Source organism: Lissotriton helveticus, chromosome 8 (assembly GCF_964261635.1).
Source record: "Lissotriton helveticus chromosome 8, aLisHel1.1, whole genome shotgun sequence".
NCBI lineage: Eukaryota > Metazoa > Chordata > Amphibia > Caudata > Salamandridae > Lissotriton > Lissotriton helveticus.
This window is the reverse complement of record NC_136069.1, coordinates 20,216,041-20,243,596: the sequence shown is the minus strand read 5'-3', so window position 1 is coordinate 20,243,596 and position 27,556 is coordinate 20,216,041. Positions and strand designations below refer to the sequence as shown.

The following is a 27,556-nucleotide window of genomic DNA, read 5'->3' as shown; positions in this document are numbered from 1 at the left end:
CCAGGTTGTGCATTATTTTGCTTTCTACTGGTTAGGTCCAAAAATAAAATGGCTACAAATGTAGGGGCCGATTTGGATCTCGGTGGACGGGTTACTCCATCATATCAATGACGAATATCCTGTCCGACGAAATATAAATCCCAGTAGATCCTATGGGATTTATATGTATACAAAACACCTTATTAATGAAGGTGGGAGGGGGATGCATGTGAATCTAGAAAAGTCCCAAGCTCTAAAACTTTTGTTACAGGCAAGTAACTCTTTTATTTTGCAGTATACACCTATTTTAAATTCATGCACTGTGCACCAAATGTAAACCAGTGTAGAGGCGGCTGCAGCCTATAGCAATAGCAAATAAATATTTCAACACCATTGTAACCACTCCCGCCCCTTGGCACGGCTGCTTGTCTACAGAAACACTGTTTAGTAAAGGTATGTATAGGGGACCATTTTGTTGCCACACATAAATCACTCCATTAAACATTTTCTATGTATACCAAAGAAGCGGTGAAATATGGACATGGTCTGAAAGCTTTATACACCAAGGCTTCACAAATGTAAATAGTTTCCAATATCCATCTATTCACTATAATTGCCTTTATCAATGCTTGAGGGCACAGGAAACAAAACACGTGTTGACTCTGTGGGGTTAATTTTGTTGTTCTCACTATGTCATACATAACCACTCTTAACATCTTGTGTTGTTAAATTCTTTTGCCACGTATTGCTGGATTTTATAAGAAAACTGGTAAATGTATAGTCTGATTTATGTGAAAAGCAGAAACTCCCTTTGGGATAGATTTAGATGGCATGCCCCTTACCAAGCAGTGCAATGCATCTTTAAATACAGCGTGTAACTGCGAGTGCATTTAATTCATTAACTGTTCGGAAGGAAGTGATGGGTATCAGAAAAGCTCTCTTGACTCTGAGATGTTTTGATGTTGACTGACTCACTGGCTCTAAAGTAGGAAACATTATCCTACTTAAAACTGTATTTAGCTCCAACCTAGTCAGTTCTGGAGCCTCATCATAAAACCCCTAATTTCCCGACTCTCACCTGACCTCAACCAGTGGATGCGACTCCCTCTCAACGTCCTGGGCCATGCGGCCCTGTTCAAAATGACGGCGTTACCCCCCTTACCATACATGCTACAGAGCTACCTTCTCCTCCTCCCACACAAGGATCAGTGATCTTCTTACTACAATACGCCCCTTCCTATGGCTCAACTGCTCTGACAGCATTGCCTTTGGCAAGCGTGTCCAGTCCACCTGAGGTTGTGGGATGGGTATGGTAGACGTTCGCTTATACTACTGGGCAGCGCAGCTGCTGGTGGTCAACGAGTGGCTAAATGGTGGATGAGGAGACCCAGTGTTTGGGTTGGAGGTGGCCATCCTGGGTCTAGACAATATTACATGCCTCCCCAAATCCTTCAAGTGGTCCTTGACACATGGTGCTCAGCACTGAAATGGACAGGCTGGGAGAGGAAAATCTTCTTTGCGACTCTATTGTGGACAGGGTAGTGGCTCAGGCACACATCCGCTTTATACAGTTTATACGGTTATATGGTTATGGTTATATGGGCTGGGATTCAACAGGGATCACCACATTAGGAGATGTATGGCTGGGATCCAACATTAAAACATTCCAATGCCTGCAAGAGAACATGGCCTGCCTGGCTCCCAATGTTTCTGCTACTTACAGCTACGCCATGCCCTTGAGCACCAACAAGCTTCCCTTGAGACTGTCCCTGACTATAGCACCCTTGAAGCTCACATTTTGATGGGCCACCATTGAAAGGAGGGGCATCTCCAAGATGTATAAATCCCTAGTATTTAATTCTCTGGATCTGTTTACATCACTAAGGACCCAGTGGGAGGAATGGCTGGACCCACTAGCAGACTTTGATTGGAGGGATGCCCGCACGTCATCAATGGTCAGACTTTTTCAACTCAACTTCTTACACACAACTTATATAACATCCTGAGACAATGCTGATCTGGGATGTACAAGGTCTATCAAATAATGAGTAATTAATGCTGTGAAAACTATTTCAATGAACTAACTTCAAATCTCTGAAACAGATCTTGAAGGTTTTTGGTGCCTATTCTTTTATCCCGTTGGTTCAGTGGACTCTTGGCATCAACTTTTGCTTGAGTTTCAAAACTGGATCTCTCTGTGTGACTCGCACTCATATGGCTATTCATACATAAGGGTACCTATAATAGGTGCAAATGGTATTTACCCCTGCTTTAGCACTAGTGCGTATCAAGAGCTGAGAATAATATCTGAGGTTTTATCAGTGGGAAAGGAAGTGACCTGTTAATAAGAGCAGCAGTTGCACAGGGCTGAGCTGGTTTTAAAATGTCATGCCTCTTAATGCTTTTGGTCCCTTAGAATATTAGATTTATTCATTTAAATTTCCATATGAGCATTTTTCCTGCCTCTTAGCCGGTACGTTTGCTTGTATGAGTGTGTGTTCCTGCACGGCCCAGTTCTGTTTCTGCAACTAGCCTTAAACAAGCATTCGGAAAGCCAGTAGGTCTGGTGTTGGTTACCCGGTATGTGGTTTTGACTACGCTTGTTTAGGCTTGTGATATATTTTTGTAAACTTTTATTGTTGCAGTGTCTCGGGGTCCTCAATTATGTAACAAAATACAAATAAAAAGCTAAAAACTAAAAGGTTTTGGTCCAAAAAGCACACATTGCCATAGGCACGGAAGGAAACGACTTGTGCAAGGGTGTGCTTATGAAAGGGTTGAATGTTGTCACACTCAATGAAATTATTCAGTGATTGACGTGGATTGACCCAGCGCCTCAGCTGCATGCTGTAATGAGCAGAAGGAATATGTCGACGACATAGCACCAAAAGCAGTGGACGAAGAGGGCTGGCTGTCAGCCGCTATATATGAATATAGTACAGATGTCATTTCAATAAAATCTAATGGTCTTAGCTAACGCCATTCCTTAAAAAAAAAAATTAAACTGTCCACAGGGGGTTACGGCCACTTGAGCATGTTTTATGTGGCATTCTTTTTCCAAGGATACCTGTGGATACTTAATTAAATCATGCTTCCGCCTACACTTATCTAAATGTCAGTACAGATAATTATCCGACGCTCAATAGGCTTTATTAGTCGAGCGGCCAGAAACCACTTTGTTGTAAAGGTTTTTGCAACTATACAAACTGACCAGGCTGCCAGACATGTTTTTTTTATTCCCTTAGTTCATGTTTAACATTCGGATCTGTGCATCTCTTGCTAATTTCAGAACAGAACGCATCAATATCATTTGTAGCATCTGCTCGTGCTATCCAATAATTCTACTTATTAAAAGATTTAGATTTTTTTTCTTTATAGTTCATTACTTAATTGCAATTGCTTAATTAAAATTTGAATTGATCTATTACTGTCCTTTATGGATTAATACTCTGTGAAAAACCCTCTATTATCCTGCGGTCTCTTTTTAAAGCGTTGTTTCTTTAATCCATTTTTGTGCAGTAGAAATGTTAAATTAAAATATTTGTTACTCAAAAAAAAACCTACATAACATCCTGAGGCTCTGGCATGTGGGCGGTACCAAGGGCGCATTTTATCCCTTGGCATGGGAGTGTCCCCAGATCTCACAGCACTGGCGGTGCCATGTTATCCAGAGTGCTCGGCAGGCATGTAGACCTTTCTCCAGTGGTGGTGTAACTGGGGGTCTTGGATGGGGTTTGTGATTCAGCTGAAGATAAACCCTGGTGGGGATCTGAACTGTGCTGGCCACACGAGATATTGCCAAGGGATGGAGGGCGACATCTCCCCCCTCACTTGTGACGTGCCAGCGGGCGATGGACTGGCGAACTAAACATGAGGAAACTGTCTGCTTGTCAAGGGGCAACCCCAAGAAACACAGAAGGATATGGGGGGAATGGTTGTCATATCGGGGAGACTGCAATGATGTAATGTGTACTTATTCTGCGTTGTACCATAATATGCATGTTTGTACTCTCCAGTATGGGCGTGGGCATTGCTCTGTAGCTTGGTGGTGTCTGATCCATAACAATAAAATTCAATTTATTTAAAAATCTGTATTTAAATTTCATGTGGTAAATAGAGTTCTATATGGAGGATACATCCTCCCCACTCCTTCCAGAGAAGTATTGATGACTGGAGCTGTAAAAAGAGATGTAGGTTGCGTTAACCCTTCTCTGTACAGAGTGGCCAATGGGATCGGATGTTGACCAAGTGCAGTCGAGTAAGTTATCTGGCACTTTTACATCCGGTGCATAGGGTTGCTGCCCACTGGTATGTCCTGATTACAAAGCTTTTCCATTTAGCGAAGTAGTGCTTGCATGTGGTGGGCCTTCATGGTTCTCTTAAGGTGTCCAAACATCTGGTAATTAAGTGTTACAATTCCACGCCCTCAGGGGTCACGCTGCCAAATTCAGACCCCTTGTATCTGAGCATGTGACCTTCCTCTGATACATTATCCGCAGCTGTGAAATCAGCATCAGTTTTTGGATGTTGAACTATGGACATCCTCGTGAGCTGTGAAACTCTTGTCAACCAAGTAGTGGAATGAGTGGGAATGGTGGAAAAGTGCACGCGAACACACAAGACCAACACACTCATAGTACATTTCTGTGACTGGGGGTGTGAATACTTAGATAAAGAATCTTGGCATTGGAGTTTTTTGCTTGGGAATATGTAAATAAAACATCTTCATACTGCAAGGATATTATCATTCATTTGACAACTCTGTCTGCTTCATGTGTCCGTCTGTACATTGCGTTCTTCTGTAAAATGACACCCCACCTGAGAGACCTGCACTGGCTCACAGTCAACAAGAGGATCACCTTCAAGCTCCTCACCCACGCACACAAGGCACTCCACGGCACCGGAACCAACGTACCTCAACAGACGACTCAGCTTCTACACCCCCACCCACCAGCTCCGCTCCACCGACCTCGCCCTCGCTACAGTCCCCCGTTTCCGAAGAGCAACCTCAGGCGGCAGATCCTTCTCCTTCCTCGCCGCTAAGACCTGGAACACCCTCCCCATCCATCTGCAGCTGACCCAAGACCTGCTGACCTTCAGAAAACTCCTCAAGACCTGGCTCTTCGAGCAGTAGCAGCACCCCCTCCCCTCAGCGCCTTGAGACCCTCACGGGTGAGTAGTGCGCTTTACAAATGATATTATTGATTGATTGATTGACCAGTACCATACACCGTTCAGAAGGCCACAGGGCAGGCACGGGCAGGCAGGGCAGGCACGGGCTACTGGGCAATAGCCGTGGGGGTTGGGGCCTCTCACCACTGCTGTGCCGGGGTGTATCCTATTATGGCTCTACAAACTGGGCCAAGTACAGCCCTTTCCACACTTGGCTGACTGTAGCAGTGAGGGCAAGCCGTCACCGGCTGTTAATGCAACATCAGCCCATGTCTGCCTGGTAGCCCCTGAGTACACGGACGAGTACCCCTCCTCTGAAGACAAGACTACCAAAATGAACAATGTTGGGTCTGTACCTCTGATCTTTATCCTAATTTCACAGACTGAGAATGTGTATTCCAGGTAGGTTTTCTTGGAAACAGTTTGAGTCGGTTCCCTTTCATGTGCCCTGGTCAGGACAGCACCCAGGCCTGGCTTCAGCCCCTAAGGGACTCTAGCCAGCAAGACCATCTCCAGGTGGAGTGCTCACCACAGAAATACAAGGAGGTGAGGGCCAGCGGTTTACAACTCCTCCACGCAGAGATCAAGAATCTTTGCCCTGTCAAAGGACTCCTTTCCCTAACAAAAGAAAACCAGGGCTCACTGTGTACCCCCTGCCACCTACCTAATGACAGTTGCAGTCATCATATTTCAATTATTTCGGTTGAATAGAACTATAAAAGATACAATATAAAACATTTAAAATAAGGATAAAATAAAAAACATACAAAATTATTATTTTTTTTAAGTGTTTCTAGGTAATACTAAATTGTATGGGAAATTACCCAACAATACAAGTCTCATCATGTTTTAAAATCCATAATATTATTGTAAAAATTGAAAAGATATTTAAAAGAAGCATCCAAAAGCTAAAAAAATGTGTAAAGAGGTCAAGTAAAATCCTCAATAGAAAGGGTTCAAAACTAATCAAATACAATTGAGACAGGACATTAAGTGTGAAAGAGATATGCTAACTGTTTTAAAAGGCATTCGACCTAATATACCATATTGCCGATAAGTATCTAGCGATCGAGTGCACCACTCAGACTCTGGTATTGGTTTTACATGCTCTAAGCGCTGTGTGGCGGTCCCTAAAACCGCTGTTTAGCATAGGCCTTACAGAAAAATAGCAAGTGTTCAATACTCTCTGGTACTTGACAACCCATGGGGCACAGATTTGATATGTCCCCCTTTCCGTCCAGGAATAGGAAGACGTAGCCAGCGGTAAGATGCCCGATCTAAATTTTACATAAAGTGCACGTGCAGAAGGGTTAATAACCATATTCAGGTATTGTTCAGACTTAGGTACACGTTTGAACCTCAAGAAGGAGTCTACCAGGGGATGCAGCAGAAAGTTTTATGCTGAGTATAAAATTCCAAAACAGCTGGGGTCAGAGTCACTTACAGCCCAATGCATCAGGAAGTGTGGCGTAAACAACGACTCTAGCATAGTTCTACAAGATTTGCTTTCCCACCCACGGGTGACACCGGAGAACTGAGTTCAATGCACCAGCATGGAATGTGAAAGACAGGTTATTGTAGAACCAGTAGAACCCCACCCAATACATTTTTTAATTAGATTTATTGCTTTTGGGTAACTAATAATCCTTGTAATGGGACCAGGGGGAACTGTCTGTGGTAACAGAATCAAACTTATTTTGTTATTCATAATATCACACACACACATACTGGACTGAGAAGAATAGACCCTTTCACTAAAAGCATTTATTACAACACGGTGAACCTGTTTCTCAGCACATCTAAAATAACTACACTGGATATCATAAAAACAGCAAGAAGGCACGTTGTGAACAACATGAATAAAATTTACATTTCTAACATGGTTAAACTGTAATCTAAAACCTATCACCCTAAGACCCATTTCTATGCCCTACGCTGAGAGAGCATGTAAAGTAGAGCAACTTGCAGTCGAGAGTCTTAGGAAGAAGAGACGCACTGCATACCCTCATGACAGCAAGAGCTGTCGTTATCAGCAGAGGCGTGAATGCCGTGTTCTCTGCGAAGGGAAGACGTGCACTGCAATAGCAGTCTTTCCTCCGGGACTCGGGTTTATCAGAGTCAGGTAAGATGTAATATCTTCGAAGTTCAGAGGCAGTAGGTGAGATTGTCTCTGGCAGAATTTTGTACGATAATCTGGGTGAAGGACCTCTCCTGACAAGCAGTCCTCAAGTTGCAGCCCTTATATACTAAATCTTATCAGAGATTGGAATTTCAGACTTATTTATTTATTTATTTATTTATTAAAACACTTATAAAGCGCGAACGAAGGCCCTTGGGCATCTCGGCGCTAAGAGTCTCTGCAATGTTTAACCAATAGGGAAGCTAAAATGTATTGATTAAAAAGCCAGGTCTTGAGTTGCTTACTAAAAGACCTTAAGTTTAGGAATGTGTTACATAGATTATAGCCATCAAGGTGTACATCCTAGGTGTTTCCTTATGAACATACAAGGCGAACTACACTATTTTGGCTCTATCCCTGTATTTGTGCTTATTTGACCTTGACATGGTGATAGGTAGACACTTGTCCCAGACCAGTGTCACATCAGGGGTTAAAGCTATGTGATTGGCCGAATGACTTAACACTTTTACGGTTCCTAGAAAGAGACGGTCAGACGACATCTGCCTCAATGGCAGACATGACAGTGATTCTGCATGAATCAGGAAAAAAGGTGACTTACAATACCTAAGATGGAGTTGGGCCTACTCAAAAATGGGGTCGTTCCGTAAGACTTTATGTCATCCCAGACGTGTATGTTTGAATGTGACGTCATGGGGGCATATCTAACGTATAGGGAGATCCATGCTCTCAATATTCTACGACAGGCTGTATCTAAAATAAAATACATGTGTAATATGATATATGAAATATATATATTAAAAACAAACATAACTACATATTATGCAATGGGCAAAGTGAAGCATGAATACTTCAAGGTTTCAAGCAATTGGGGATTATATGTATAACATAATGTCTAAAAGTAATTCTTGAAGAGGGATGCATGTTGGTGATTAAACAGAACAGCAATGATATGGAATAGGCCAGATTATGCAGTATAAAAAGAAAATTAAAAATTAAAAAGAGAGAATTATTTTTTTTTTATAAGAGAGTCTTATTTGAAAACAACCTTTCAGATTGCAGCTCACGGCTGCTGTGGTGTCAGTGATGACTACGTGTTACTAAAAAGCATTAGGTGAATTCAAATAAGGATCTTCATTATTCAAAGCAGCACATGCCTGAAAACCAGACATCATTCTTTTTACAGTCTCATTGTCCCAGTCATCTGAAATAGAACCCGGTATGACAATATCATTCACTGAAACTGTTGTCACATATGGTAACTGCAATGTCTCGGTCGGTCCCATAGTCTGGTATGGAACTTTCTCTCATGCTTTGCTCCCGGGCCCAGGATAATCTGTGATTTTGCAGCGTAGAAACCTCGTCTGACTCTGTGGGATGTAGAATGCGGTTGTACCACATGAACCACCAGTGATGCAATAGTTCTTGCAGGGACAAAATGTCCAGTAAGAAGCAGAACAATAACGAGTATCGTTCACAGAAACTTGAGAAAAAAAGGAGTTCCCAAAATGAGCTGGCATAGGACCACGGGGCAATCAGGTACTTGTCACGAATACATTGATAAGCACGAATCGGTCTATGGGGTGAGTGACTGTAGAAGTGGTTGAAAAGCCCTCTGTAAAATATACGGAGTCTTTGGCAATACTAGTGACCTCTCAAGGCTCTCGAAGAGGCACCTGTTCAAAAGCTGTAGCATCGGTTAGTATTTCATAATAAGTCATGGAGTAGCGTTGATCAGTGGCAACAGTGGTGATAGCAACATCGGGTGCGTTTCTAGAAGTAGGTGTTCTTCGCAGAATGCTGCGTTCAAAAATCCCTGGCTGGGAACTCAAGCTAGTAATGTTCCTGCTTTGTTCAAGGGATATTGTATACAGAGTAGGGGGAGGTTGAGAGGCATTACTCTGAATCCTTCTAAGTGTCCTAGAGGGTCTGCTGTAGAGGACTGGCCACAAAGTGTCTTTTCACATGGTCGATGGACACCTGTCCATTTCTCACTTGAGCCAGAAAAGGGAGTTAGAATGACAGTTCCATTGCCTTTTACCCCAAGAACAGTGACAGGATGGCTCAAAAGCTTGCTTGATATGGATTTTTTTCACAAACTAGGTCCCCAAATTTTGTAACCCACCCAACTACAGCAGTGATAACCTTCTTTTCACAGGTGGCCGCATCAGAGTGGTTCACGTTAGACAGAATGTGTCTGCCTTCGTGGACACTCTGCAAAACATTATCAGTTTCTCCAAGTCAAGTTTATCTTCATCCGCCACTTCCCAGGATTATCTAAGCCAGGCACATATATTGGAACTCCGAAGAGAATCTCGTATGGAGTGCGTCCTCCCAATACTCATCTAGGCAAGTTAAGTAATGCTCTCTGGACTCCATACAGATTATTATGGAACCAACTAAGACCTGAACTTCGTACCCTAGCAGTCAAGGCTTGTTTAATCATGCAGTTGGCACGTTCAACAATGCCGTTCGATTCAGCTCGAAAGGGGTTGCTCAATTGCAGACAAACTCCAAAAGAAGACGTTGAATCCCTGTAGCCTTTGAGGCAAATGCAGGACCGTTATCTGAATTAAACGAATGAACTGCACCAATTGCTATCAGACACTGAGTTTGGAGTGAACGTCTCTGAAGAACCCTGCGACCAGTGAAGCCAATGCCAATGCAGTGCGACAGCTGTGCCCATCGAACGAGTCATCGAGCAAGGGCCTGATTTACATCTCCGCATAGAGGTTACTCAATCACAGTGGTGACCTATATCCCGTCTGCCGAAATTTATTCCCATTATAGCCTACGGGATTTATATTTCGGCAAACAGGATATCTGTCACCGTTGTGACGGAGTAACCCGTCTGCCGAGATCTGAATCAGTTTTTTTATGTGGTCTGGCAAGATGATCCCTTTAGCTTTTACCTATTCCCACAAAGATGGACATATTGGCCAAGGAAGCAGGTGGCATTAGCAGGGTGGCAAGTCAGGCTGCCTGAAGCATGAACATTTCTGACCACTGAATTTAGTCACTCAAATCTCTACCCGGTGCCAGCACATGGAGGGCATTCAGGTTTTGAGTTGAGGAGGACATTTGGACAGCTAGACTTTACAGTGATGGGTAAGCAAACAAAACGTGGGGATCACCTGGCGCAGACCTATGACATCTGGGACAGCCGGGTCGAAACGTGCTTGTATCCCTGTATCCATGACAGCATAGATCAGTGAACAGCAGCAAGGGCTCCGCTACTGAGGAAGAGGATTGAAAGATCTGAGTCACCTTATGTGGCAGTCATAAACGAGGAACAATCCTACAAAGTATGGCAAGAGGGGTAAGGGATGTCTGAGGCCCAGCTCTCCCCTGCGGCTGCACCTATCTGCTTCCTACCTGTTTCCTGAGTGCTTTCTCCTGCTTTTGCCTCGTATTTTTTTTACTGCTTTCTCCTTCCTTTTCGCCCTGTTTTTCTCAGCGCTTTCTATTGTTTTTGCCTAGTTTTCGGCTTTCTCCTTCCTTTTCCCGCGTTTTCAAAGTCATTTCTCCTGCTTTTGCCTAATTTTTTACAGCTTTCTCCTTCCTTTCTCCTGTTTTTCTGGCTGCTTTCTTTGAGTGCCTTGACACGGTGCTCAGCCAGGGGCTGTAGGGCTGGGCATGGAGAACAGGGAAGTGTGCAGGACTGCTTTGGGCGGCCAGAGAGGGCTGACCAAACAGTCATTGAGCACTCAGGAGTGGGCAAATCACTCATTCCCTGCCCTGCTCTGTGAGTAGAGCAGTCCCGCCCACCCTGCCGCCAACAAAGGAAACATAACATGATAATAGCTTGAAAGCAGTAGGGCGACGCTCCTCTGGCATAGTGGAGGAGCCGCCACTGAACAGATCCTTCACAGGGTGAGGAATCCGCAGGAGCATGCGTTCATCAATAACCATTAGCACTCAAGAGATTACTGTAATGAAAATACTCCGATCAATCTCCTTGTGTAATGTAATGAGGAGTAAAGGAATGAATCTGCTGGTGGCATCAGCAAACGAAAATGTAATCCTGTAACTTAATTCAGAGTTAAACCACTAAAGAAAAGGTAAACAGTGGAATCTTGTGTGAATTAATAGGGTAGAGCAGATTAATTAAATGAGACTTTTATGATCAATGTAGGATAACGTAATCAGAATCATATCTTATGGTCAATGTAGGACTGTAATCTGGGTAATTTATTGTGATTGAGTCATATTTAAGTAATGACAGTAACCTCCTATAACCAATTAAGGATAAATGCAGTAATTGTAGTCACCTCTATTATCAATGCATGGTGGAGTAAGGTCCTATGAACAATGAATGAGGGAGGAGGTAATGAGAGTAATCTATCCTCAATGCAGGGTTAGCAGAGTAATCACAGTGTATGATTAATACAGAGTAATACTTCCAGAGCAATGTGGGTTAAAGTAATCAGCGTAATCGATCATCAGTAGGATATAAAGTAGAGTACTCTCCACTGATCGATACAAAGTATAGAAATATAGAAAATCGCATAAATAAATAAATAAATAAATAAATAAAAGTAATGAGAGTGATCTCCAATGACCATTGCAGTGATCAGAGTAATCCCCTCTCATCAATGCAGAATCCTATAATTGCTGTAAACGACTATGTTCAATGTTTGGCAGAAGCAGTCTTGCATCATCAATATGGATAAAGTAATCTGAGTAATCTGCTGCGACCAGTGCATGTCAGTCAGAGTCATCTATTATGAACGGAGAGTGAAGTCACTGCTGCAGCATCCAGCAGCCATGGACTGACGCCTCTGACGTCGCTGGGGCGGGGGCGGGGATGCCGGGGGCCGCGTCATCCAGAGCTCGAACGCTCATTGGTCTCCGCGGCGGGCTCGCCCGGCGCGCGCTGCGTCTCCTCCGTGAGTCACGCGCTGTCACGAGCCGCCGCTCTGCGCGCGCGGCGCCTCGTGCCGCGTCCCGGGGACAGAGGGGCGCGCGGCGGCGGCGGTGACTCAGCCGCGTCACAAAGGAGCGATCCGCGCGGGGGCGGAGGGAGGGGGCGCGCGCGTCACGGCTCGAGGCCGAGGGGCCCCTGAGCCCGCTTAATGCACCCCCCGCCCGCGCCTGCAGCTCTGAGCGTGCACAGCTCTGCTGATGCACCTCCACCCACGGGGGTGCACCCATCTGCAGGTGTGGAGGTCGCTCGTGCACAGCCCAGTGCATGAAACTCCAGCTACAAGTGTGCACGCACCTGCAGCACTGAGAGTGTGCATGCACCTGCAACCCTGAGTCTGCATGCACCTGCAGCCCAGAGAATGCAACTCCAGCTACAAGTGCATGCACCTGCAGCCTTGAGTGTGCACGCACCTGCAGCCCTGAGACGGGACCTGCACACAGCTAACTATCAGGGCTCTGCTAATGCACCTCCATTCACAAGTGTGCGTGCACCTGCAGATACAGGACATGCTCGCTCTAATGTCCTAATGCTGCACGCATTAGCACATGAAACCCTGACCTATCGGCTTTGCCAGTGCTTGTTAAGGTTTATGAATTATACAAAGCCCAAACCCCATTACTAACTAGGGGTGGGCCTTAGCCGTAGGAGTGAACACAGGAGGCCTCCTGTCCAGGCCCTACATGGGCTGCCCTTGTGGGTGGGCCTGAGGGTGGGAGGAACCCCTGGACCAGGGCCCGCCCTAGGGGCAGGAGTCAAGCAGGAGGGGCAGATGGGCTTTTAACCCAGACAACCATGTGGCAGCCCTCTTCTTCTCTCCTGTTTGCCCGGCCGCTCCCACACAGCAGCAGACTCCCACCTACCACACCCCAAAGACCTTAGTTTAGGTAAAATCAAGGACCAGTATGACTCCTTAAAACACAATATATGAGACGCAGGGCATGAAGGGGCAGTGGGAAGAGAGGAGTGCGGATTGTTAGTGGTACTTAAAACACAAAACTTTTCACTCTCATCAACATTGTTTAACACCTTAAACAAACATAGACGAGAGTGTGTGGGTTTGTCAGTGTGGGCATATAAAAATCCAAGGTGAAATGAAATGAAATGAAAAATTGCGCGTAACTACCCGGAGGCCTCGCAGCGCTTAAATCCAACAGACACTTCACATCACCCACCTGAAAGCACTTGCACCCAACTATTTATTACGGAATACATTTTTAGGGGGGGTGTAATACCCCAAACATCCCTCCTGGAGCTACACCCCTGGGTAAAACAAAGACCTTATTCAAGGTTGGAGAGCTTGCTGTCCACTTAAAATTGTTCTAAAAAGATATGGATTTGGGTCTGGCTTGAGGTGAAGTGTGAAATACAAAAGTGAGAACTCTACCTATATGATTGGACTATGCTATGATTCAATTGGCGCATAGCATAGCCCAATCATATAGGTAGAGTTCTCACTTTTGCATTTTGTGTTCATATCCCCTGCCTCTCTACCTTCATTTACCTTTAGGGCTCCCCTTGTTATTGAGTAGTTGAGGTGAAGCGTGGCCTTTACCTTCTGCCTCTACTTTGGGTTTGCTCACAAAGGGGCACATGCATGAAAGTTTCATTTTGCGATTACCATATAGAGATTTTTAACAAATCACTATTCGGTAATCGCAAAATGCAGTGCAACACAGCATACAGCAAACAGTCAATCAATCAATCAATCAGGTCATTTGTAGAGCGCACTACTCACCCGTAGGGTCTCAAGGCGCTGGGAGGGGGGGGGTGCCGCTACTGCTCGAACAGCCAGGTCTTGAGCTTCTTCCTGAAGGAGAGGTGGTCTTGGGTCAGGCGCAGATTGGTCGGAAGTGAGTTCCAGGTCTTGGCGGCCAGGTAGGAGAAGGATCTTCCTCCTGTTGTCGCTCTTCGGATGCGGGGGACGGCGGCGAGGGCGTGGTTGGTTGATCTGAGGAGGCGCTTGGGAGTGTAGAAGTTGATCCGGTTGTTGAGGTAGCTCGGGCCTTGGTCGTGTAGGGCTTTGTGCGCGTGGGTGAGGAGCCGGAAGGTGATTCTCTTGTTGACCGGGAGCCAGTGCAGATCTCTCAGGTGTCCGGAGATGTGGCTGCGTCGGGGGATGTCGAGGATGAGTCTCGCCGAGGCGTTCTGGATCCGCTGGAGTCTCTTCTGGAGTTTGGCAGTGGTTCCGGCGTAGAGGGCGTTGCCGTAGTCCAGTCGGCTGGTGACGAGGGCTTGGGTGACCGTCTTCCTCGTCTCGGTGGGGATCCACCGGAAGATCTTACGTAGCATGCGCAGGATGTTGAAGCATGACGAGGAGACGGCGTTGACTTGTCTGGTCATGGAGAGGGAGGAGTCCAGGATGAAGCCCAGGTTGCGTGCGTGGTCCGTCGGTTTGGGTGCGGTGCCCAGGGCGGGGGGCCACCAGGAGTCGTCCCAGGCGGAGGGCGTGGAGCCCAGGATGAGGACCTCCGTCTTGTCTGAGTTCAGTTTCAGGCGGCTGGTCGTCATCCATTCGGCTACGTCTCTCATCCCTTCGTGCAGGTTGGCTCTGGCGGTGGCGGGGTCGTTGGTCAGGGAGAGGATCAGCTGGGTGTCGTCGGCGTAGGAGATGATGTTCAGGTTGTGTTGGCGTGCGATGGCCGCGAGGGGGCTCATGTAGACGTTGAAGAGGGTTGGGCTCAGCGAGGATCCTTGGGGTACGCCGCAGATGACTTTGGTGGCCTCTGACTTGTACGGTGGTAGGCGGACTCTTTGTGTTCTTCCGTCGAGGAAGGAGGTGATCCAGTCCAGTGCCTTCTCCTGGATTCCGATGTTGCTGAGGCGCTGTACTAGGGTGCGGTGGCAGACAGTGTCGAAAGCCGCGGAGAGGTCCAGGAGGATGAGGGCCGCTGTTTCTCCGTTGTCCATCAGAGTTCGAAGGTCGTCGGTGGCGGCGATGAGGGCGGTCTCGGTGCTGTGGTTCGCTCGGAAGCCGGACTGTGATGGGTCGAGGGATCCATTCGTCTCGAGGAAGGCGGCCAGCTGTTTGTTGACGGTCTTCTCGATGACTTTGGCCGGGAACGGGAGGAGCGAGATGGGACGGTAGTTCTTGAGGTCGGTGGGGTCTGCTGTGGGTTTCTTGAGGAGAGCGCTGAGTTCGGCGTGCTTCCAGCTCTCAGGGAAGGTGGCGGAGTCGAAGGAGGTGTTGATGATGTCCCGCAGGTGGGGTGCGAGGACAGCGTCGGCTTTGTTGAAGACGTGGTGAGGGCAGGGGTCAGTCGGAGATCCGGAATGGATGGAGTTCATGGTGCGGATGGTGTCTTCGGTGCTGATCGGGGTCCAGGTGCGGAGGGTGGTGGTGGGTGGCGTCGTTGCGGTTGTGGCTTGCGTTGGTTGGTTGTGATTCTCTAATTGTAATTTCTCAAAAAGCACAAATGCAATTAGGAAATCACTATTTGTACCCCATTCTTTCCTGTGGGCCTGAAGGCCCATAGCTGAGAATGGTCTTGCATTACCTAAATTGCGATTACCTGAATGGTAATCGCGGATTAGGTAATGCAAAGGCAAGGGTGCCCGGGGGCCTAAGGCCCCCCTGAGACGCCCCTAACAAAAAAAGGTGCACATGTAAGGCACACACATGCCCTAGGGGGATGTGTGCGTGGCACTTTGAAAAATTCTGTTTTGTGCATTTTCCAAGTATGCACATGGTTAACTTCAACTTGAAGTTGATGCTAATTAGCGTTTCCTAAATGCACACTTCATATTTAGAAAAGGCTTCCTACATTTGCTGGGAGTGCTGTAATAGGACGTGAGCACTTGATCCTCTCACTGGTGTCACGTGTTTTTAAAATCAGGATGTTTACGGGTGTTCTCTGACTTGTGAAAGGAAGTTACATCAGACGCCACAAGATGTTATTTTGCATTCTGAAGTCTAACATATGATTTCTCCAACACAGCGGTTCTTAACATTTTGACTGCTGTGGACCCCCACTGGATCACTACTAGAAGCTGTAGACTCCACTGGATCACTACTAGAAGCTGTAGACTCCACTGGATCACTACTAGAAGCTGTAGACTCCACTGGATCATTACTAGATGCTATGGGTCCCCACTGGATCACTAGAAGCTGTGGACCCCCACTGGATCACAATTGGAAGCTGTAGAGTCCACTGGATCACTACTGGAAGCTGTAGACTCAACTGGATCACTAGAAGCTGTGGACCCCCACTGGATCACAATTGGAAGCTGTAGAGTCCACTGGATCACTACTGGAAGCTGTAGACTCAACTGGATATTTACTAGAAGCTATGGATCCCCACTGGATCATTACTAGAAGCTGTGGATCCCCACTGGATCATTACTAGAAGCTGTGGATCCCCACTGGATCATTACTAGAAGCTGTGGATCCCACTGGATCACTACTAGAAGCTGCAGACCCCCACTGGATCACTACTGGAAGCTGTAGACTCCACTGGATCACTACTAGAAGCTGCGGAGCCCCATTGGAACATTACTGGAAGCTGTGGAGCCCCCTGGATCACTACTAGAAGCTGTGGACCCCTCTGGATCACTACTGGAAGCTGTAGACTCCACTGGATCACTACTAAAAGCTGTGGACCCCACTGGATCACTACTGGGAGCTGTGGACCCCCACTGGAACACTACTGGAAGCTGTAGACTCCACTGGATCACTACTAGAAGCTATAGACTCCACTGCATCACTACTGGAAGCTGTAGGATCCGCTGGATCACTACTAGAACCTGTGGATACCCACTGGATCACTGCTAGTTAAAGCGGTGGACCTCACTGGATCTCTACTAGAAGATGTGGACCCCACTGGAACACTACTAGAAGCTATAGATCCTCATTGGATCACTACTAGAAGCTGTGGACTCCACTGGATCATTACCGGAAGTTGTGGACCCCACTGGACCACTACTGGAAGCTGTAGATCCTCATTGGATCACTACTGGAAGCTGTAGACTCCACTGGATCACTACTGGAAGCTGTGGACCCCACTGGACCACTACTGGAAGCTGTAGATCCTCATTGGATCACTACTGGAAGCTGTAGATCCTCATTGGATCACTACTGGAAGCTGTAGACTCCACTGGATCAATACTGGAAGCTGTAGACTCCACTGGATCACTACTGGAAGCTGTGGACCCCACTGGACCACTACTGGAAGCCTGTAGATCCTCATTGGATCACTACTGGAAGCTGTAGATCCTCATTGGATCACTACTGGAAGCTGTGGATCCCCACTGGATCACTAGAATCTGTGGACCCCACTGGATCACTGCTAGACGCTGTGGATACCCACTGGATCACAAGTGGAAGCTGTGGACCCCCACTGGATCACTACTAGAAGCTGGGGAGCCCCATTGGATCACTACTAGAAGCTGTAGACTCCAATGGATGATTACTAGAAGCTGTGGATCCCCACTGGATCACTACTAGAGGCTGTGGACTCCACTGGATCACTACTGGAAGCTGGGGAGCCCCATTGGATCACTACTAGAAGCTGTAGACTCCAATGGATGATTACTAGAAGCTGTGGATCCCCACTGGATCACTACTAGAGGCTGTGGACTCCACTGGATCACTGGTAGAAGCTGTGGAGCCCCACTAGATCACTACTAGAAGCTGGGGAGCCCCATTGGATCACTACTAGAAGCTGTAGACTCCAATGGATGATTACTAGAAGCTGTGGATCCCCACTGGATCATTACTAGAAGCTGTGGATCCCCACTGGATCATTACTAGAAGCTGTGGATCCCCACTGGATCATTACTAGAAGCTGTGGATCCCACTGGATCACTACTAGAAGCTGCAGACCCCCACTGGATCACTACTGGAAGCTGTAGACTCCACTGGATCACTACTAGAAGCTGCGGAGCCCCATTGGAACATTACTGGAAGCTGTGGAGCCCCCTGGATCACTACTAGAAGCTGTGGACCCCTCTGGATCACTACTGGAAGCTGTAGACTCCACTGGATCACTACTAAAAGCTGTGGACCCCACTGGATCACTACTGGGAGCTGTGGACCCCCACTGGAACACTACTGGAAGCTGTAGACTCCACTGGATCACTACTAGAAGCTATAGACTCCACTGCATCACTACTGGAAGCTGTAGGATCCGCTGGATCACTACTAGAACCTGTGGATACCCACTGGATCACTGCTAGTTAAAGCGGTGGACCTCACTGGATCTCTACTAGAAGATGTGGACCCCACTGGAACACTACTAGAAGCTATAGATCCTCATTGGATCACTACTAGAAGCTGTGGACTCCACTGGATCATTACCGGAAGTTGTGGACCCCACTGGACCACTACTGGAAGCTGTAGATCCTCATTGGATCACTACTGGAAGCTGTAGACTCCACTGGATCACTACTGGAAGCTGTAGACCCCACTGGACCACTACTGGAAGCTGTAGATCCTCATTGGATCACTACTGGAAGCTGTAGATCCTCACTGGATCACTACTGGAAGCTGTAGACTCCACTGGATCACTACTGGAAGCTGTGGACCCCACTGGACCACTACTGGAAGCCTGTAGATCCTCATTGGATCACTACTGGAAGCTGTAGATCCTCATTGGATCACTACTGGAAGCTGTGGACCCCCACTGGATCACTAGAATCTGTGGACCCCACTGGATCACTGCTAGACGCTGTGGATACCCACTGGATCACAAGTGGAAGCTGTGGACCCCCACTGGATCACTACTAGAAGCTGGGGAGCCCCATTGGATCACTACTAGAAGCTGTAGACTCCAATGGATGATTACTAGAAGCTGTGGATCCCCACTGGATCACTACTAGAGGCTGTGGACTCCACTGGATCACTGGTAGAAGCTGTGGAGCCCCACTAGATCACTACTAGAAGCTGTTGACTCCACTGGATAACTACTGGAAGCTGTGGACCCCCACTGGATCACTACTAGAAGCTGTGGACCCCACTGGATCACTACTAGAAGCTGTTGACTCCACTGGATAACTACTGGAAGCTGTGGACCCCCACTGGATCACTACTAGAAGCTGTGGACCCCACTAGATCACTACTAGAAGCTGTTGACTCCACTGGATAACTACTGGAAGCTGTGGACCCCCACTGGATCACTACTAGAAGCTGGGGAGCCCCATTGGATCACTACTAGAAGCTGTAGACTCCAATGGATGATTACTAGAAGCTGTGGATCCCCACTGGATCACTACTAGAGGCTGTGGACTCCACTGGATCACTGGTAGAAGCTGTGGAGCCCCACTAGATCACTACTAGAAGCTGTTGACTCCACTGGATAACTACTGGAAGCTGTGGACCCCCACTGGATCACTACTAGAAGCTGTGGAGCCCCACTAGATCACTACTAGAAGCTGTTGACTCCACTGGATAACTACTGGAAGCTGTGGACCCCCACTGGATCACTACTAGAAGCTGTGGACTCCACTGGATCACTACTGGAAGCTGGGGGCCTGACCTAAGCAACTTCCACTACTTGAATTTCACAGCCAAAATACAGACACAAGTACACGTGAAATAAAAATAAAAGTAATACATTTTATTTAATATACAACAAAAAAAATACTAAAATCAAAATGTAAAATCTCTCAGGAAGGCTGGAGGTTTTCACTATGAGGTTTAATTTATAAAGGATGAGGCAGTATCCTACACTCTAGCATATCACTCTGTCTGTCTTGCTCCTAATGCATGCTGTCTGCTGGTTCACACATGCCAGTGCTTCCATTAGGGCCACTAACCGTCCATACTAGATTCTGTTTGCTGTACTTGCGCTGCTCCTACAAACAATGGTCCTACAGGGAGAAAAGGTAGCACAAAATGCTAAATAGCATATGCAAATCAAAACATTGTTTTGAATATATAATAATACAGCCAAAAATCCAATTCCAAAACTAAGCACCGCAGTGTGCTGTGAACAGGGTGAGGGAAGGGCTCGGGCAAAGGTGTCCAACGCCTCATGCCAAGACACCCGATTCAGACGGGAGACTCCTGATTTTCGGAGCCAGAAACGGCTTTACTTTGGCTCTCTCACCTGAAACTGCATGGGCTTCAATGACATGTAATGGGGGGAATACATTCCCTGGATTACTTTATTCAAATCTCCCACTTATCTCTGCTACAATGTTGGCACGTATGCAAGTACCTGACAAGAAAGTACACGGTTTGTGTCGAAATTGCATTTGCAGAGATGCAGCCCATAAGATATACAATAAATCAATACACGCTGGGTCTGTATAGATTGTCGATGCGTTTCGATCTGTACCTGAAGAACGGGATCATCATCAGGAGATACAATGTGGGCCTGAGGAATTTCGACACTAAATGGGTTCACAAGAGGCAAGGAATCATCAAAATCTGAATGAAGGGCTGGAGGTATTGATAATGTCTCAGGCCGACTGGGGCATCTGCGATCTATGGCCGGTATTACATGTAAAATGTCTGTTTGGGAGATATGCGAGTGTTCCCGCAGTGACGTGGAACAGCTGAGGATCACAATAATTCCTCCAGGGCTCCATCTCTCACCAAAGGCAGCACATACGCTGCCAAGGATAGCAGGGGTAGCTTCCTTGTTCAGATGACCTGTTGTGATATTTATGAACCCTTTCCATGCGTCAGACGGGCCCCGGACGTCCAAAGTCATGGTGGGCGTGTGCGTCGGACAGCCGCGGACCGTCCAAACCGCAGACGCGTGGATTTCCAGACGCGTTCAAGGGGTTTAAGGTTTGGCACACGTTTCCTTCCCAGCTGTTTGTGGTGCTACAGTGGAACCTTAACTTGGTCCTAATGTTCCTTGTGTGCATGCCCTTGGAACCGATACACAGTTGCTTGCTGTGTCTCCTGACCTTAAAGACTGTCTTCCTCACTGCGATTACGTCAGCACACGGCATAAGTAAACTACAAGCACTGTCAGTGCAATACGCTTAAACCTCCATTTTGTTGGACAAATTGTTGCTGAGGACTCGGGGGCCTTCTTACCTGAAGTTGTGACTTCCTTCCATGTCGGGCAGTCGAGTAGATCATTCAAGTTACTCGACATGCAGGTCTAGTAAAATTTTTATGATTTTTCAAGGCACTCCACAGAGGAGGGTGCGGAAGCCCAGATGGAGGGTTGGGGGAGGAAGGACTCACCCCTAGCTCCTGTTCAACCTAAGGGTACAGACCCTAGGTTGGAAGACCAGTTGCAGGATTGCACCCCTGAACTGGTGGGAAAACCGAGCAGGACGGCTCATTCAGTGTTCTGGGGGTACCACTCCTAGAAAGAGGGTACGAAGGCACAGAAGGCAGGACAGAGGGAGAAAAGACTCACTCCTGACCCCTGTCCAGCCCAAGGGCACATACCCTGGGTTGGAGGACCAGTTACAGGATGCACAAGCACCCTGAGAGTTCAGTTTTCTGGCAGTGCCCCTCCACAGAGGAGGGTACAGAAGCACCTATAGGGGGTCAGAGGCATAAATAACTCAGTCCTGACCCCTGTCCAGCCCAAGGGCACAGACCCTGGGTTGGAGGACCAGTTTCAGGATGCACAAGCACCCTGAGAGGTCAGTTTTCTGGCAGTGCCCCTCCACAGAGGAGGGTACAGAAGCACCTATAGAGTGTCAGGGGGATGAAGGACTCACCGCTGTCCCCTAATCAGCCTAAGAGCCACAGACCCTGGGCTGAGTGACCAGTCTCAGGATACCACCTCTGAACTGGTGGGAGGGAGAGTGGAAAAAGGGTTCCAGTCACCTGGGGGTACAGCCCCCCACTGTGAGAAACCACAGAGGAGAGACCCCTGGATGGCCTAGGGCCTGGCTCTTGACACGGACACTTGTCAGTGGCTTCTGTTGTCTGCTGTCCTTGTGGGTAGAGGTTTCACAGAAGTCAGACCCAAGGGGTGGAATGGGCCACATCATATTGTGCAGGGAAGTCTATCAAGGTATTGATTAATCTACCCTGGCTTTAGGTTGGGGACGGGGGTGTTGGAAATGGCCCTTTTTGCAGGGTTACCCCTAACTTTTTTCATTCATCCTCCTATTTTGCTGACCTTCTTTTTGGCTTTAGGACTCTGGACACTTTACCACTGCTAGCCTGTGCTAAAGAGCATGTGCTTTCGCCTTTAAACCTGGTATGATTGGCTTACACCTGTTTGACCTATTTAATTTACTTGTAAGTCTCTTGTAAAGTGGTAAACCATAGACCCAAGGCCTGTAAGTTAAATGCTACTAGTGGGACTGCAGCATTGATTGTACCACCCACAGAAGTAGCCTTTCAAACCTGAGTCCTGCATTTACAGGGCATGGTGGGCAGTTTACTGCCACTCCGACTTGGCGTGAAAAAACTACTTGCCAAGCCTTAAACTTCTCTTTTATTACACATAGGTCACCCCTAGGTAGCCTTATAGGCGGGGTGCTGTGTAAGTAAAAGGTAGGACATGTACCACTATGTTTTCCATGTCATGGTAATGACTAACAGCCTATTTCGTTTTTCACTGCTGCAAGGCCTACTCCTCTCATTAGCTAGCATTGGGAATTTCCTTCTATACTTTTAAGTTGTAATTCCTGATCAGAAAGGCGTAGCTTTGCCATGTTTGGTAGGTTTAGAATGGTAATGATAAATACTCAAATCCTCCTTACTGGTGAAGTTGGATTTCATATAACTATTTCTGATATGTCACTTTTAGAAAGTGGGCTCTTCTCTGTGCTTATAACTCTTTGTGCTTGGCAGCCTGTCTCCAATACACATCTGGGCTGGGTGACAGCTACACCGTGTGCATTCTCTCTAGACATCCACAACACAGGAAGGGCTGGGTGTGACAGGGCATATATCTGGATTAATCTGGATACTGATAGCCTTCCTCAGCAGGGAGGGGGAGAGGTGGCTCACACTTACATCTGGATAAGTTGTGTCCTGCCCCCACACAAAAGGTCTGATTTACCCCTTACTGATAGTTTGGAGTCCGGGCTGGGATGAAAGGGATCTTTGTGCACTTCAGAGAGCTCCTTTCAAGTCACCCACCTCATCAAAAGCACATTTGGGTACAAGTACTGGGGCTCTGACCCAATCGGATCAGACACTGCATGGGACTTGTATCTAGACACTGCTGGCTCTATATCTGCACATTGCCAAGAGGACTACTGTGCAGTCAGGAGACACCACCACTTTGCTAACTGCATTGCTGTGTTGGCTTGCTGAGTGCTTGGCTGCAGGAGGAACTGCCGCTTTGCAACTCGCCTCGATGTGCTGGCCTGCTACCTTCCTTTGTGCCACACCACAATTGTTCTCCAAGGGCTTGCTGGCTTGCCCCCTGTTTGTGTGGAATCTCGGAGCCTTCAAAGATTACTCCTGCCTGTCCCTGTCGTGGGACTCTGCAGCTGGTGGGTCCTGCAGAGGGGCTTTGGGAGGAACAGCGTGTGGCTGATCTACCATTCACCTGAGGAGTACTGCAGCGCTGGTGTTTTTATCAGGACTGGTCGTCCTAGATGGTCGAACTGACGCTGCAGCACTGAAGAGTGACATTGGCCTAATCCACTGTGTGCTTGCGAAGACTGCTGTGCTTGTGCTGGTGACAGGACCTGGATTTTCAAACCGTCGCACAGGGCCGAAGATTGTCTTCGTTTCGATCCCTGGCATGTCCTTCGTGTGCTCACGCTACACAGGCAGTGCATGCTGACCCAGTGAGCCACTTTTCCAAGGATGTATCGTCAAGGCATAATACAGAGTCCAGGAGACACCCACTGACGTCATAGATGCCCCCAGCTGCCCTCAGTGCACGACTTTGTTTAATGATGCAGGACCCCAGTTTCAAGGTCAGCCAACACTTTTGCGGGCCGTATTCCCCCAGCACCTGTTTGGGGGAAGCCCTCTGGCCAGTGAATTCCCCCAAGGCATACAGTGAGTGCATGGGGCCCGGGGAGAGTAGTGCAGACGTCCTGCACTACCTTGCAGGCAGCTCAATTTCCTTGTCAATGAAGAGATGACCCTGGTGGCCCTGAAGGGCTCTGGATTCACCGGAACTTGGGGGCATTGTTCTTTTTCGGTGTTGTGGGGTCAAACCTCCATGAAGGACTACGGGAGAAGCATGGGACAGTCTATAGACCCTGAACTGCCTGATGTGACTTCTCATGTGGGAGCTCACACAAATTACCATAAAGAATCTGATAGGAGCGCAGGTGCTCCTGTGCCCTGTGCTTTCCTGCTACAATCATTGCGATATTACTACAATTTATGAGATTTTCTCTATTCCTGTATTACTTGCAAAGTACTTACGCAATTCATGATGTTTTGGTCTTGTTTGGGTCATAATATAGCAATCTATGTTTATAACCCTCTGTGGAGTCTCTTTTTGTGGTGTTTTCATTGTGTTTCTGTGTGAGTGTGTTGCACAAATGCTTTACACATTGCCTCAGCGGATAAGCCTGAATTCTCTGCGCCAAGCTACCAGAAGGTGAGCACAGTGTGTACCTGACTTACCCTGACTAGTGTGGTGGGTTCTGCCTGGCGTGGGTGCATATCTTGGCCAACCAGAAACCCTATTTCTAACATTTACTAACTGTTGCTGCCATTTCCATGCCATCACCCGCATCGGACCATATTAATATTATCTACTACCTGTATCTCCATTTCAGTATTGCAGAGTGCGTGGGGACCAAACACCCATGGTACAGCTACCCAACCCCCTCCCCTCTGCAGTCCTCTTTCGTACTAAATGACCCGGGTAGCATCATATCGGCCAGAGCACAACGTCCTCTACCAAAGCCTGGGAAACGGACACAGAAATAATTAAAAGAGAGGACTCCAAATGTACTGAATTATCCGTATTGATGTTCTCCATGGCTCTGTACGTTCCCCATGGCTCCGTACGTTCCCCATGGCTTTGTACGTTCCCCATGGCTCCGTACGTTCCCCATTGGCCCCGTACGTTCCAATTGGCCCCGTACGTTCCCATTGGCCCCGTACGTTCCCATTGGCCCTGTACGTTCCCTTTGACTCTGTACGTTTCCATTGACTCCGTACGTTCCCATTGGCCCCGTACGTTCCCATTGGCCCCGTACGTTCCCATTGGCCCTGTACGTTCCCTTTGACTCTGTACGTTTCCATTGACTCCGTACGTTCCCATTGGCCCCGTACGTTCCCATTGGCCCTGTATGTTCCCATTGACTCTGTACGTTCTCATTGGCTCCGTACGTTTCCCCCGGCAGCAGATCGTTCTCCCACCTCGCTGCCAAGACCTGGAACACCCTCCCCATCCTCCTACGGCAGACCCAGGACCTACTATCCTTCAGGAGGCTACTCAAGACCTGGCTTTTCGAGCACTAGCAGCACCCCTTCCCCCCTAGCACCTTGAGACCCTCACGGGTGAGTAGTGCACTTTACAAGTGTTCTGATTGTGTGACTCCGTATGTTCCCATTGGCTCCGTCAGTTCCCATTGGCCTGTATGTTCCCTATGGCTCTGTCACAGGAGGCTGCTCTTGGGTGTGCACTAGCTTTGCTCTGGAGTGCCTTGGCTCTCTCCCTCTTAGACTGTTCACTCCAGCCATTTAAGCCCTCTATACTCAGGAGAAGCGTCCTTTTATGGCACATACTCTCCACGCACTGCTTGCAGCTGACCAGCAGCGGTTTCTCCATGAGGGTGATGGAGCATCGCCCGCATGATCCACAGTAAATCTGATCAATAAAATGGCAAATAAATGATTTCATTGCCATTTTATTTTTCACTAGGTGGCCCGAAGCTGTCAGCCTGCCCCCTGAGCCGAGAGAAAAGCAGGGTGTGTCCTCTGCTGCCGATTAGCAGCATGGAGAACTGGAGCAGTGGCTGGCCAGACGCTCCAAATTGCGCACGTCAGTTTGGCCGGCTGTTTTACGACGGACAGGCTGAAATACGCATTTTGCAGCTCTCCAACCCAGCTGTCTGAGACAGCTGGGTGGAGAACAAGCACAGGCCTCCAAGGCCTGAAGGGGCGCGTAGCCAGCCCCATCCATCCAATCCTGCTGCAGCTCTCATGCTGGTTACCAGCATAAGAGCAGAGTCTGGATTGGTTAGGGAAGTTAGCGCTTCGACTCGTTCTTGGAGCCACAGACTGCAAAAGACACAGAGGATGCAACGCGGGCAAGTAACATTGATTTTATTTATAATGTTAGTGTAATGCATGCCAGTGATTTAGTGTGTATTATTTTGCATGCTTGTTTTAATTAAGTCTTTTGGGACACCAGTTCGCTCACCTCACCACTTTCAAATCTCACCAGGCACCTTCAAGCTGACACTATGCTTCGTATGTCCTTTCCTCTAGCTGTGTCCCTGATACCAATGCTTCGCGGTTCCTTTCCCCTAGCTGTGTCCCTGATACCAATGCTTCGTATGTCCCTTACCCTAGCTGTGTCCCTGATACCAATGCTTCGTATGTCCCTTACCCTAGCTGTGTCCCTGATACCAATGCTTCGTATGTCCCTTACCCTAGCTGTGTTCCCGGTACCAATGCTTCGTATGACCCTTACCCTAGCTGTGTTCCTGATACCAATGCTTCGTATGTCCCTTACCCTAGCTGTGTCCCTGATACCAATGCTTCGTATGTCCCTTACCCTAGCTGTGTCCCTGATAAGAATGCTTCGTGTGTCCCTTCCCCTAGCTGTGTCCCTGATACCGATGCTTCGTATGTCCTTTCTCCTAGCTTTGACCCTGATACCAATGCTTCCTATGTCCTTTCTCCTAACTGTGTCCCTCATACCAATGCTTCGTATGTCCTTTCTCCTAGCTGTGTCCCTGACACCAATGCTTCGTATGTCCCTTACCCTAGCTGTGTCCCTGATACCAATGCTTCCTATGTTCCTTCCCCTAGCTGTGTCCCTGATACCAATGCTTCCTATGTCCTTTCTCCTAGCTGTGTTCCTGATACCAATGCTTCGTATGTCCCTTACCCTAGCTGTGTTCCCGATACCAATGCTTTGTATGACCCTTACCCTAGCTGTGTTCCTGATACCAATGCTTCGTGTGTCCCTTCCCCTAGCTGTGTCCCTGATACCAATGCTTCGTATGTCCCTTACCCTAGCTGTGTCCCTGATACCAATGCTTCGTATGTCCCTTACCCTAGCTGTGTCCCTGATAAGAATGCTTCGTGTGTCCCTTCCCCTAGCTGTGTCCCTGATACCGATGCTTCGTATGTCCTTTCTCCTAGCTGTGTCCCTGATACCAATGCTTCCTATGTCCCTTCCCCTAGCTGTGTCCCTGATACCAATGCTTCCTATGTCCCTTCCCCTAGCTGTGTCCCTGATACCAATGCTTCCTATGTCCTTTCTCCTAGCTGTGTCCCTCATACCAATGCTTCGTATGTCCCTTCCCCTAGCTGTGTTGCTGAT

At 47.7% G+C, this 27,556-nt stretch overlaps 1 protein-coding gene across 1 annotated transcript in view; it reads right to left on the bottom strand.

Annotated features, from left to right (window-relative positions):
* PDXK (pyridoxal kinase) overlaps positions 1–27,556 on the bottom strand; it is a 422,726-nt gene that overhangs the window by 188,935 nt on the left and 206,235 nt on the right. The gene's annotated exons all lie outside the window — the stretch shown is intronic.